At 38.0% G+C, this 13,514-nt stretch overlaps 1 protein-coding gene across 1 annotated transcript in view; it reads right to left on the reverse strand.

Annotated features, from left to right (window-relative positions):
- Window positions 1–6,303, reverse strand: part of LOC112051290 (inverted formin-2) — a 117,502-nt gene extending 111,199 nt beyond the window's left edge. The window contains exon 1 of the mRNA XM_024089870.2: window positions 6,183–6,303. The gene's annotated coding sequence lies outside the window, so the exon portion shown is untranslated. The remainder of the gene's footprint in view (window positions 1–6,182) is intronic.
- Between the last annotated feature and the right edge of the window lie 7,211 nt (window positions 6,304–13,514).

Below are 13,514 nucleotides of genomic sequence, written 5' to 3' on the forward strand. Positions count from 1 at the left end.
GGGAAAGATGGGGAACTTTCAGATTTTATTTTTAATGATATTTTAAACAATCTTACCGATATTCAGCTTGGTGGGAATTTATGTAACTTCAAATGTCTAAATTGACCGGACTATAAGTTACTGGACGATAAATTAGTAATATATTACAAGGTTTAGGTTAAAGTCAAATTACTAATTAGTTAGACCATAAAACTAGATCGTAATCTTAGGAAATACAAATTGGTACTTTACAACAGAAAAAAAAGAAGGCTGAAAAACAGGTGTCAGTCTGTCTATTGGACTCAAAGCAATATTTATCGACAGGCATCTCTATAACATAGTTCGACAGAGCCTTCAATGTACAAGTTCACGCGTGGGCAGACAGTGATCAAAAGCAAAAGCTGTCATTGACAGTAACAAGTGAGTTGTCGGATACAGCCGTTAGCCCACGCGAATAGCTGGCATGTGTTAGAGTAACTACTGGTTATAATGCTACTCATTCTTTATGCCTATTTTACAAATAATAAAATGTGGTAATATTGTCTATAAGCTTAATAGTGGATTTGACCTTTGCCTTCCATTCGGACGGCGTAGGGTCGAAACGAATATGCATCTCTAAATTTTTTGTGTGTTTAAAGAAATTAAATATCACGTGTCTCAAATTGTAGCATGTTTGTCCAGTAGCATGTTTGTCCACTCGTTTTCAAAAAAAGTTTTTCAAAAGTTTTCTACAACGTTTTACGTCATTTTTAATTTGTCCACAATGGGGACAGGATACAGTCTGTCTGTCTATGTATATGCCTGTCTGTCTGTCTCTCTATATATCTGTCCGTCTGTCTGTCTGTCAATCTGTCTGTCTGTCTATGTATATGCCTGTCTGTCTGTCTCTCTATATATCTGTCCGTCTGTCTGTCTGTCAATCTGTCTGTCTGTCTGTATGTCTGTCTGTCAAATATTTAATAATCAAACCTATTTCCGTGCATTATTATTCCGTGTAAGAGAAAACTAATAGAAACCGACTGGTCCAGTAATCGGGTTATCAACAGCCTTGTGTGCTCGTATCTCGCTCTTATCTCAAAAACCCATTACGTATGTAATCAGATTTTCATATACACTGCCTTATCTATAGATAGCAGTTAATTTACACTACACACATCTCAATGTAGTTTTATCGGGTTATATTCATTTTCATGAAACAATAACTGTTTACAAAGTTACACTAATCAATTGTGTTGTCTACTTGATATAGATATTAATTCGTACTTATTTTGAAATAATATACAGTTGCGTGTATCGCATTATTTAAATAGGAATCTTTAATTAAAGAATTAAATCTAATGACTAAGTATTTGTGATTTTAGGCCCATGGTCATCAGATAGCAAAAACAATTTTTAATTCTATGTCTGACCCATGATTTGATCCAAGACCTGACGAATAGGTCTTGCTTTCCAGTGGACTAATCGTTAAACCCATATTCGGCTCACTGCTGAGCTCGAGTATCCTCTCAGAATGAGAGGGGTTAGGGCAATAGTCTACCACGCTGGTCCAATGCGGATTGGCAGACTTCACACACGCAGAGAACTAAGAAAATTCTCTGGTATGCAGTTTTCCTCACGATGTTTTCCTTTACCGTTTGAGACACGTGATATTTAATTTCTTAAAATGCACACAACTGAAAAGTTGGAGGTGCATGCCCCGGACTGGATTCGAACCACCCTCCGGAGGAGAGGTCATATCCACTGGGCTATCACGTATCTATAATAGAGAGAGGTAATAGCGCCAGCGTTTTGCGTACCTTGCCCATGATCGAGTGAAGCTGAAGGGGCAATGGGTGGGGCATATAGTTCGAAAAACCGATGGGCATTAGAGTCCCAAGGTGTTGGAATAGCGACCAGCAGTGTTGGTCGACCCCTCACTAGGTGGACCGAAGATATCAAGCGGGATGCTGATAGCCGATGGATGCAGGTGGCTCAACGTTGTGTTGGTTGTACGTTCTTAAAAAACTTTTTAAGCCTATGTTCAGGAGTCCATCGTGGCAACGGCTGATAATGATGAATCACACTAATATTATATAGGCGAGAGTTTATGTGTGTGTGTGTGTGTGTGTGGTGTGTGTGTGTTTTTTTTATTATTCTTTACAAGTTAGCCCTTGACTACAATCTCACCTGATGGTAAGTGATGATGTAATCTAAGATGGAAGCGGGCTAATTTGTTAGGAGTAGGATGAAAATCTACACCCCTTTGGTTTATACACGACATCGTACCGGAACGCTAAATCGCTTGGCGGTACGTCTTTGTCGGTAGGGTGGTAACTAGCCACGGCCAAAGCTTCCCACCAGCCAAGTGTATGTGTGTGTATGTTTTTTCCTCCTTTGCGTTGCGACTACTGAAGCGATTAGGCTGAAATTTGGAATGGAAATAGATTTTACTCTGGATTAACACATAGGCTTTTCATCTCGGAATAATCCATGGTTCCCGAAGTATTTGTGAAAAACTAAATTCCACGTGAACAAAGTGATGATGACCCGAGAATCAATTCATCATAACAGACAGTGAAAACAAATAAGTGTGAGCACGTGTACACAATTTATAATCATTCGATTAGGTAGTACTTAAGAGCACGCAGCGCGTCGGTACGATGTAGATAAAATTCAAAGCGCAAGCGAGACGCCGAATTATGACTTTCACGTGAGTGAAAAGCACGGAGCGATTGACGATTGATTGAAATTTTATGACGTGAGCGACCAAAACCATTTTTACCTAATTGCAAGTAAATTAAACAACATAACGAAAAACAAAATGGGCATGTTCAAGATATATACCTAATTTTCTATACAAAACAAAAATGTAAGAAAATAAGTTTCCTTTTCCTGAGATTGAAAGTAAAATGTGAACAAAACATGTATTTTTCAAAAAAATAAACTATCGAGAAAAGTTTTACAAATTGTGTATTTTGTATAGTCATAACGAAGCTAACACTTTGAAATATCATTTACCCAAATATCAGGCTCCTAACTTTTCCAGAATCTGAGATCCAGAACCATTTGTAACCACCAAATTACATATTGCACACTCTTAATCAGTGTTGTGTCACCGTTGTGTTAACGCCCAAAACATCATTTTTATCAGTTGACAACGATAACACACATAATGATGAAACGTCACAGTTTTCCACTATCATTTTCTCACGTACACCCCAAAATACTTGCAAAGGATTACCGAAAACTAGTAATAAAAATTACACACTTATCTAACGAACGAAGCGAAATATTAAGATAAACCTAGCCGAAGACAAAAATACCTGTCGCCTAGAGGCAATGGTGTACACAAGCATTTTAACTAAGGTAAGACAACGTGATATTGTATTAGATGGAACATTCCTTCTCTTTAGGTTCCAAATGAATCCTAAAAGAAGACAGTGTGTTTAAGTATCTATGAAGTAGGTAAGCTAAAGGTATATTTTTTTTTAATTTTCTCTCTTGACTATAGTCTGTCAAGTTCGTTGATGACACTCCCATGATAGGTATGCGGGCGACGGGGGAAAGATTGCATGGGTGTGAAATCGTGCGTGCGGGGAAGGAGGTGCATCAGTCGTCGGTTTTTCATTCGTCGCCGAGTGTTATGAACGATCAAAAGCCAAGCTACAATCTCACCTGATGGTAAGTGATAATGCAATTTATGAAGCGGACATGGCAATCTACACCCCTTTCGGTTTCTACCGGAACGCTAACTCAGAGCAAGACCAATTAAGAAAACCTCAATCGGCCCAGCCAGGGATCAAACCCAGGACCTCCGTCTTGTAAATCCATCGGGCATATCACTGCGTCACGGGGGGCGTCAAAATATCCACGGAGGCGTTATCTTTATCGATAACCTATTCGTTAGTTGGTTGAATCAGTCTATCTGTTAGTAGTGACTCTACTACCGGTTCAGAGTAGTTAAGTCAACTCAAGTTACTCTTTTAAAAAAATCAACGTTTATCTAGGTTTACGTAAATGATTAATATTATTGTGTAGGTATTTACCTATCTATAATATTAATAATTTACAGAGAGAAAATACCTACCAGTTAATCCAATTTCATAGTTTAACAAAGCAAGATAAAATTAACATTATTTAGCAACGAATTTCATATGTATTCTATTCTTTAAAAAAACGTTATGGTAAATCCTTAGATTATGAAATTCTCTATTCTGAGGATCCATAAATCGTAAATAAACCATCGCCTATCCATTCAAGCTAACAAAACTTATCAAATAGAGTCAGATCCATTTATCTCACTCGTAGCTCTAAGCAGTGTAAACTGTAAAGTTAGTTAAAAAAAAGTAATTTAGCAGCTAAGTAACTCGTACATATTATGTAGGTAGATAGTAGAAACCTATTAGTATTTGAATAATAAAAAAAAACAGAAGCTTACTCATCAGTCTGTCGGAACTTTTACTTAATTTATTTGATCATAAAAAAGAACTCATAGCAATTAAGTGTTATAATTAGAAAATTCTTTTGATTATTCGCTTATGTATTAAAATCTTAATCTATACTAATATTATAAAGAGGTAAAGTTTGTAAGTTTGTAAGTTTGTCACATTTTTTAAATGGGGTAATCTTCGGAACTACTGGTCCGATTTTAAAAATTCTTTCACCAGTAGATTGCTACGTTATCGGGGAGTGCTATAGGCTATATTTTATATTTCTATCATATTTAACTACTGAGTTATTGCGGGTTTTCTCTTATAGGTCGGACTGAAAAACCTCTTAAACAGACTTATTCGCATGCGCTGCCTTAACTATTGTGAAAATTTGAAATTAATGTATGGAGACTTTATGTATCTTTAAAAGTTCTACAAAAAAGTCCGCGACACCGTATATCTATCTTCTATATTTTAGCAGATATAGTACCTTTTTTGTTTTTAAAAATTATTAATTTTATATACTTAGGTTTACGTCATTATTTATACAACTAAACTTTAATCCTTATTAAAATAAATTATTTAATAATTACAAGGATATTACGGAGATAAGATTTGCCCTTTACAGTATGTTAATTACTTAAATAGTTTCGGAGATAATACAAAATTTCTAAAAGCCGCAGAATTTCCGCTATACGACGCCCGACGCTTTCATTTACGTAGTTCCCGTTCCCGTGTGAATATGGGGATCAAACATAGCCTATGACACTCGCAAATAACATAGCTTTCTATTGGTAAAACAATTTTCCAAATCGGTCCAGTAGATCCAGAGATTACCTCCTACAACCACACGAACTTTACCTCTTTATATTGTTAGCATAGAAGTCTCTATTTCTCTTGGTCATACCACCACTCTCGAGGGACTGGACCGATTTTGCTAAGGGTAGGAGTAAGATAGAGAAGTTACATGGTAGGGTAGGGTACGGGTAGGGACGCGTAGGGGTAGGGTAGAGGTAGAGGTACGGTAGTGGTAGGGTAGAGGTACGGGTAGAATAGGGAAGTGGTAGGGTAGGGGTAGGATAGGCGTGAGATAGGGGTACGGGTGGGATAGGGGTAGGAAAGGGATAGGGTACGGGGAGGGTAGGGGTAGGATGGGGGTAGGGGTAGGGTGTAGGTAAGGTAGGGGTAGGGTTGGGGTAGGGTAGGGGTAGGGAGCGGGTAGGGGTAGGGTAGGGTAGGGGTAGGGTAGGGGTAGGGAGCGGGTAGGGGTAGGGTAGAGTAGGGGTAGGGTAGATGTAGGGGTTGGGTAGGGTAGGGTTGGGGTAGTGGTAGGGTAGGGGTAGGGTAGGGTAGGGGTAGTAGTAAAGTTGACATCGAAATTTACGCGGACGAAGTCGCGGGCGTCCGCTAGTTATGTATAAAAAATATAAAACCTCTTTCCAACTGCAAGCGTTTGAGTCATTTATTTTTGCAACGAAATTCCAACAGTTAATTTCAAATTATACCACATAGAGCTTCTTAAACTATTAGTTCCTCAAATAACCGTTAAATAATCTTAAATTCATAACTAACTTGTGTAACATATTAACGAATTCAAAAGATTCAAACGCTAACGTTTTAGTCAAGGTGACGACTCCAAACAAGAAAAAAAAACAAAAAAATAATTTATGCACACATACAAACCGAAAGGGGCCGAAAAATTGGCAACGGTCATAAATACACGATAATTATTTTTAACAACCGTTAACATCCGTTTAGTGGCTTATATAATATTAAAAACAAAAGGTGACATACTTAAATCAGAACTTGAGTGATAGACGTTAAGTTTTCGAACGCGCGTTCACTTAACCGGACGCGACACGACCACGCTATTCGGGCGTCGGAGGCAGACTGGCGTGCGTCCTTCGACTTTCACTGCGAACGACAAAATATTGGTATCCAGCGTTGATATAGTAAATCCTAGAATCTTTAACGTTCGCCGACAAAGACGAGGTCCCCTATTTTTAAAGTCACCCGAACGTCGAATTCATCCGCGGTCACAGAGCCGTCAGGACTTATATGCTCCTTCCCGGACGGCTATAAGCCAAACTCTGAGAGAGAATCGTTTCCCTCATCTCTTCTGCTTCTGCCTTCAGACACCATCAAGTGATGCTTCTGCATTCGCGTAAAACGCCCGGCGTTGCCACTGAGGTACCATTAAGGAGCTTAACTAGCTAGAAGAACTTCAGTACACAAATTTAAAAAAAAAACGTTCCACCTATTACTACTACTACTAGTGTGATACTACTACTATCTACTACTACTACTACACTGATAATAGTGTGATACTACTACTAGGTACTTCTCTGGTGATGCTTCTGCGCTCATTCAAAACCCCCGATGAGACCATGGAAGTGAGGAGGTGAAAATAGTTTTTTTTTTATATTTTTATTCCTGCTTGCGTAGTTTATCGAGCACAGAAGCATCACCATCGTCAATGTTAATTTTTTTTTGCAAACGCACCTTGAAGCTCTATATTTTTTTTGAATTTGTCTAATATGTGTTTTCAACTAAATTTGGCGACAGGCAAAGATCGTTCACCATTCACCCTGTTCAGACGTCAATGAAATTCTTGAGGCAAAGCCATGTTTATCTTGTTTATGTGTTACCGTTTAATTTTTCTTAAATGAATATTAATCTTCGAAGTTCCATCTGATTGTAATAATAAGTATCAAATTTTCCGATTGCAACTCTATAAAAAATCAAAAAAAAAATACGCATTTTGGACACTGCATTTTAGTATTTTTATCAAACAATCAGAGCCTTACTATGTACTCGTATAGTACCTATTACGATTCTATTTACGAATAAAACCTCCTTCGTTTTATATAGTTCATTATTTTAATTAAACTATTTACGAATTAAACCTTTTTCGTTTTATAGTAGGCTTGTACTCGTAAAAGACTAAAATTAAAAAAAAAACAAAATTACTTTAGCTTTAAAATAACTTTACAAATTGACCCCGATTGTTTAGCCCCGCTGTGTGATAATAAAATAAAATCTGGTTTTAGGTTATTAGTATAGTACCCATAGTTATCAGAAAAAAAAATAAAGAGGAAGGCATGATCCGTAAGTGTCGACAATAATAAAAGAATGATGCGACAGAGTTTGTGTTGTATCTATTTTTACGTATATCTATGACCTCAAGCGTCAACTTTAGACCAAGGCGCGGTCTGAATGCCTAGGTTATTCTCTCGGACGCTATAAAAACTAATTGGATGCGTGAAGAGCAACTTTTATGCACCCACTTCAGCCATTCACGGTCACGGCCACGGTTGTTGTGAGTTTTACGATAACACTTTCGTCTTAATGCATCTAGGGGTTTTCATAGTAACTCGTAGTAGGGCTTAGTAGAGCTTTTAGTGATAGAGCTTGTCTATAGAAGTAATCTAACAATAAAAAATTACTTTGAGACTTTTCTGTTGCTTCATCCAATTAATTCGCTACAAGCCTGATGGTATACCTAGTTGCGGCACTGAATTTTCTAGTACATAAAATCTTTTTAACAAAAAAAATTACACGACTTCTAAATCACAAAAATAAACTAAAAAGCGAAAAATAACATCGTATGTGTTACCTTCTGATCACAGCCGAAGCTTCCAAATTAAGAAAACCTCAATCGGCCCAGCCGGGTATCGATCCCAGGACCTCCGTCTTGTAAATCCACCGCGCAAACCACTGCGCCACGGAGGCCGTCAAAATTTTCATTGACTTCATTTAACTTCGTAGTTCTTTGAACGCATTTTTAACGTCCGTTAAAAAAACTCTCGTTACGGTAGTATAGTGCGATCCGTACGATGCGGATTAGTGGACGCACTTGTGTGTTCACGAAGAATATTACGATCCGTTTGATACGATGCGTTCGATACGTACGATGCGAATATGTGGACAACTAACATCAGTACACTCTACCAGCTTCTCATTCTATAGCTGGAAAATTTAATTGAAAATTCATCGTCATCATTATCAACCCACATTCGGCTCATTGGTGAGCTCGAGCTCTCAGAATGAGAGGGACTAGGCCAATAGTCTAACACGCTGGCCCAATGCCGATTGGCAGACTTCACACACGCAGATAATTAAACAAATTCTCAGGTATGCAGGTTTCCTCACGATGTTTTTCCTTTACCGTTTGAGCAGAGTAGAACTGTGGTTTGAGACACGTGATATTTAATTTTTTTAAATATAACTCTTGGAGGTATATACCCCGAACAGGATTCGAACCTACACCTTCCGGAATCAGAGGCAGAGGTCATATCCACTGGGCTATCTCGGCTCTCATCATCCAACTGAAAATTGCTTAGAATAAAAAAAAGCTCAGTATTACATACCCTGACTCGAACCTAGGGCCTTCGTGATCCTAAGCCGCATTGGCTACCCACTAGACCAATGAGGTATTGATAGAATAGCTCTACTGATAAATCTCTTTATTTTAATAAATTAGCAACCCATTCGGCTCACTGCTGAGTTTGAGCTCTCAGAATGAGAGGGGTTAGGCCAATAGTCCACCTCGCTGGCCCAATGCGGATTGGCAGACTTCACACACGCAGAGAATTAAGAAAATTCTCAGGTTTCCTCACGATGTTTTTCCTTCACCGTTTGAGACACGTGATATTTACTTTCTTAAAATGCACATAATTGAACTAGAGGTGCATGTTTCGGACCGGATTCGTACCCATACCTCTGGAATCGGAGGCTGAGGCTTTCATATTCACTGGGCTATCACGGCTCTCATCATCCAACTGAAAATTGCTTACAGTAAAGAAAATCTCAGTATTACATGACTCGAAGCTAGGACCTTGTAATACGAAGCCGCATTAGCCAACCACTGGGCCAAAGAGGCATTGTTGTGGAACAGCGCTACTGATAAATCGCTTTTCTCTTAATTAAGTTATGCTATTTCCAAGAAACACATAAAAATGTGTTATGCAAACACGGAAAACCTTATTAGGCGTTCCTCTCAGCAGGTGCAGTTAGCGACGTTTGATGACAAACAAAGTACGGAAACGGTTACATAAAGACATACCGATGCGTTTTTGCGTGACAAATCATACCGACACATCAACAAAAGCGCCGCTCTTGTGTGAGGAGAATAACTTAGGCTGTGTTGCCAGTGTTGAATACCAAAACTACCCGTTTTTTATACAAATAATAAAAATTTTAATAAAAAAAATACAACCGACTTCAAAACCCAAAAACGTACCCACTAAACTAAAAAGCGAAAAATAACATCATAATATGTTCTACCTGCTGATCAGTATGAAGGCGGTGCTAAGCCGGTGATGTATGTATCAAACAAAAAAAGAATTTTTGAAATCGGTCCAGGCGTCTTTGAGTAATCGGTGTACATACAAAAAAAATACCGACCGAATTGAGAACCTCCTCCTTTTTGAAGTCGGTTAAAAATAGTCAATAATATTAAAATAACAATAACAGCGTTTTAATTTTCGTCGATGACTTAAATAACCCCCGAAGCAAAAAGAGGGGTGTTATAATTTCTGTCAGTCTGTCTGTTCTCTGCGTGTGTGAAGTCTGCCAATACGCATTGGGCCAGCGTGGTAGGCCAAACCCCTAAGCAAGCTTCAGCTAAAAACTGAGAAAGGTGGAAAACATTGGAGGAGGTTTTTATCCTTAGGGGATGCATATAAAAACTTTGAATATAATTTAAATAAAAGAAAAAGAAAATGTAAATATAATAATCTTTGTAACATAAAAATGGAACCGACTTCAAAGACGTATTTGTTATTTTGATTTTCAGACATAATTACAAAACCGATTTTGATGAAAATTAAATGGGACCAATCTGGAAGTATACTCTTTCAAACGAAAAAGGAATTTTTAAAATTGGTTTGTAAATGACGAAGTTATGAAATAACAAATTTAAAAAAAATACGCATCCAATTGATAACATCTTCCTTTTTTTGAAGTCGGTTAAAAATAAACTTTATTTTTTTTATGGCAGGCTACGTTTTTCGTTATGGCCCATGTTTGACTTCCATAGATTAGGATTGGTAGGACGCAGACATTGAATAATTTGGTCTTTGTTGCTATGTTTAGGTTTTTGTCTTTCATTACTTCCCTTAAGCCCCAATACCTTTTCCAACTGTTTGCTATTCTTCTTTCGACTTCTTTTACATTACCTTTAGGTGATATCAACTGTCCGAGGTATAGGTGTTCTTCAACATAGTCACCAAATGTATCCTATAATAAGGTAAAAAGCGTTTTCACTGGCAACACTGCAGTGGAAAACCTTGCATTTGTTTATTTGACTCGAGATGCACGGCGCGTAGAGTTATATAACATGTGGCTATATACTACAGCGATTTGCATTCGCTTTGTGCCCTTATACGACTTGTGTAGATTCAGAGCAAGTCACGCCATTTTGTATTTTAAATGACAATACGACGTTACCTACCAGTTCTCACAAGACTTGCTGGCTATCTTACAAATGCTTGTGCTGATATTGTTTTGCAATGATAATTTTATACTAAAGATCAGAGACGAATATCTTAGCATTCCATGGATTCACCGTGCGGGTGCCGGGTTCATCGCGTGGTAGAGAGAAATACACCAAGCAAAGTCCAGGACTTGTTACTACTGGATGTAGGGTTAAGGAATTCCTTGACGAACGATCAACACTCCCCTTCTCTGCTCGTGTTGTTCTCCCTACCTATCCAAATTTGGTAAGATCCTATTAGAGCAGCTTTGGATACTCGTTCTAATATAGAACTAGCTGCACTTCTAGAGAGGCCAAGGTCTTTAAGCAAGTTTTAGAGAGATTTTGCTGGTAATCCTCTCGCACCTACTTCTACGGCGTACAGACTAACTACACAGCCATTTTTAGTTAGTTCATTTGTTGCCATAATATTTATTCACTTTTAAACTGTGGTCCTTCGGAATGTTAGTCTCCCACGGCACAGTAAGCTCTACGAGTACTATTCGCTTTGTTTGTTTGGTTATGACCCTACAAAATTACCGTGAAAAGTGATCCGAATAATAGGCACTGAACACTAACGCACTCATGCACACTTTGTCTTTTATTACATTATATATTTATGAATTTATAGTTTTTACACATCCTGAACATACAACTCGACAATTTTTTTTTTCTAAAAAGAATATTTGCCATATCTATATCTATACTAATATTATAAAGAGGTAAAGTTTGTAAGTTTGTAAGTTTGTAACAATTTTTTGAAATGGGGTAATCTTCGGAACTACTGGTCCGATTTTAAAAATTCTTTCACCAGTAGAATGCTACGTTATCGGGGAGTGCTATAGGCTACTATTTTATATTCCTATCATATATAACTACTGAGTTATCGCGGGTTTTCTCTTACAGGTCAAACCGAAAAACTTACCTATTCGCATGCGCTTCCTCAACCATTGCGTATAACTGAAATAAATGTATGGAGGCTTTTTGAACCTTTAAAAGTACTACAAAAAAGTCCGCGACACCATATATCTAGCTTTTATATTTTAGCAGATATAGTACCTTTAGTACTTTAATAAATTATTTAAATTTTAAACTAAGGTTTACGTCATTATTTACACAACTAAACTTAAATCCTTATCAAAATAAATTATTTAATAATCACAAGGATATTATAGAGATAAGATTTGCCCTTTACAGTATGTTAATTAGTTATATATTTTCGGAGATTATACAAAATTTCTGAAAGTCTCAGAAATGCCGCTATATGACGCCCGCGGTTTCAATTACGTGGTTCCCGTTCCCGTATGAATATGAGGACCAAACATAGCCTATGACACTCGCAAATAATGTAGCTTTCTATTGGTAAAATAATTTTCCAAATCGGCCCAGTAGATCCAGAGATTACCCCCGACAACCACACAAACTTACGGGTAGGGTAGGGTTAGGGTAGGAGTAAGGTAGGGGTAGGGTAGGGGTACATTAGGGGTAGGATAGGGTATGGATAGGTTCCGGGTAGGGTTAGGGTAGGCGTAAGGTGGGGGGAGGGTAGGATTAGCGTTAGCGGTAGGGTAGGAGTAAGGTAGGGGTAGGGTAGGGTAGGGTTGGGTAGGTTTACGAGCAGGGTAAGGTAGAGGTAGAGAAGTTTACATCAATTTTTACGCGGACGAAGTCGCGGGCGTCCGCTAGTCATTTATAATATGACCAATATCCCCCTCCAACTAGTCGGAAAAGACTGTGCTAGGAGCGGGTGCGACAATAGACCAACGGGTTGGGGATCGAACCACCACCCTTCGGTGATGAGGCCACTCTTACCGTTGAGCTATTGAGGCTATAAATTGGCTATAAATAATTGTAACTCAACATTGTAGACGATATTTAGGTATTATTTGTTTAAATAATGTTCGTTGTTGATCACAACTAACATTGAGTTGACTGTTTTATTCTTTTGAGCGCCTCACTTTTCATGCGCTAGTAACATATCTAACAGTATTTAATATCATTGTTGTTTTGTATTTTTTACTCATTGTATGCTGTAAGCCGTAATAGCCCAGTGGATATGACCTCTGCCTCCGATTCCGTGTGTGGGTTCGAATAAGGTCCGGGGCATGCTCCTCCAAACTTTCAGTTGTGTGCATTTTAAGAAAATCACGTGTCAAACGGCGAAGGAAAAACATCGTAAGGAAACTTCTTCTCTAGTATGCGTGAAGTCTGTCAATAGCATTAGGCCAGCGTGGTGGACTATTGGCCTAACCCCTCTTATTCTGAGAGGAGACTCGAGCTCAGCAATTTTTGAAATTGAAATTTCGAAAACCGAGACCAATCATATGACGTATCATAATTTAAACTTAGCGTATATAATTCTTTGATTCTTCAGCTATCCAATGGTGTAATTACATTTTGTATAGATATGATAGTTACGTAGCTACAATAGCTAACTTTATCCCCCGATTTTCGTACGTAGGTATACGTTTTTTTTGGAATGGAAGCAATTTTAAAGACGTATCCACGTCAAAAATATAATACAATACTTTCCATATATTTAAATGTGGTAAAGTAGGTACCAATAACAGAGGGCTCATGGAGTTTAGACTCACCATGTTAACACAATGCGGTTTGGCGGGCATATTAGGATTAAGAATCATATAATTAAC

This window comes from Bicyclus anynana, chromosome 22, assembly GCF_947172395.1.
Source record: "Bicyclus anynana chromosome 22, ilBicAnyn1.1, whole genome shotgun sequence".
Taxonomy (NCBI): Eukaryota; Metazoa; Arthropoda; class Insecta; order Lepidoptera; family Nymphalidae; genus Bicyclus; species Bicyclus anynana.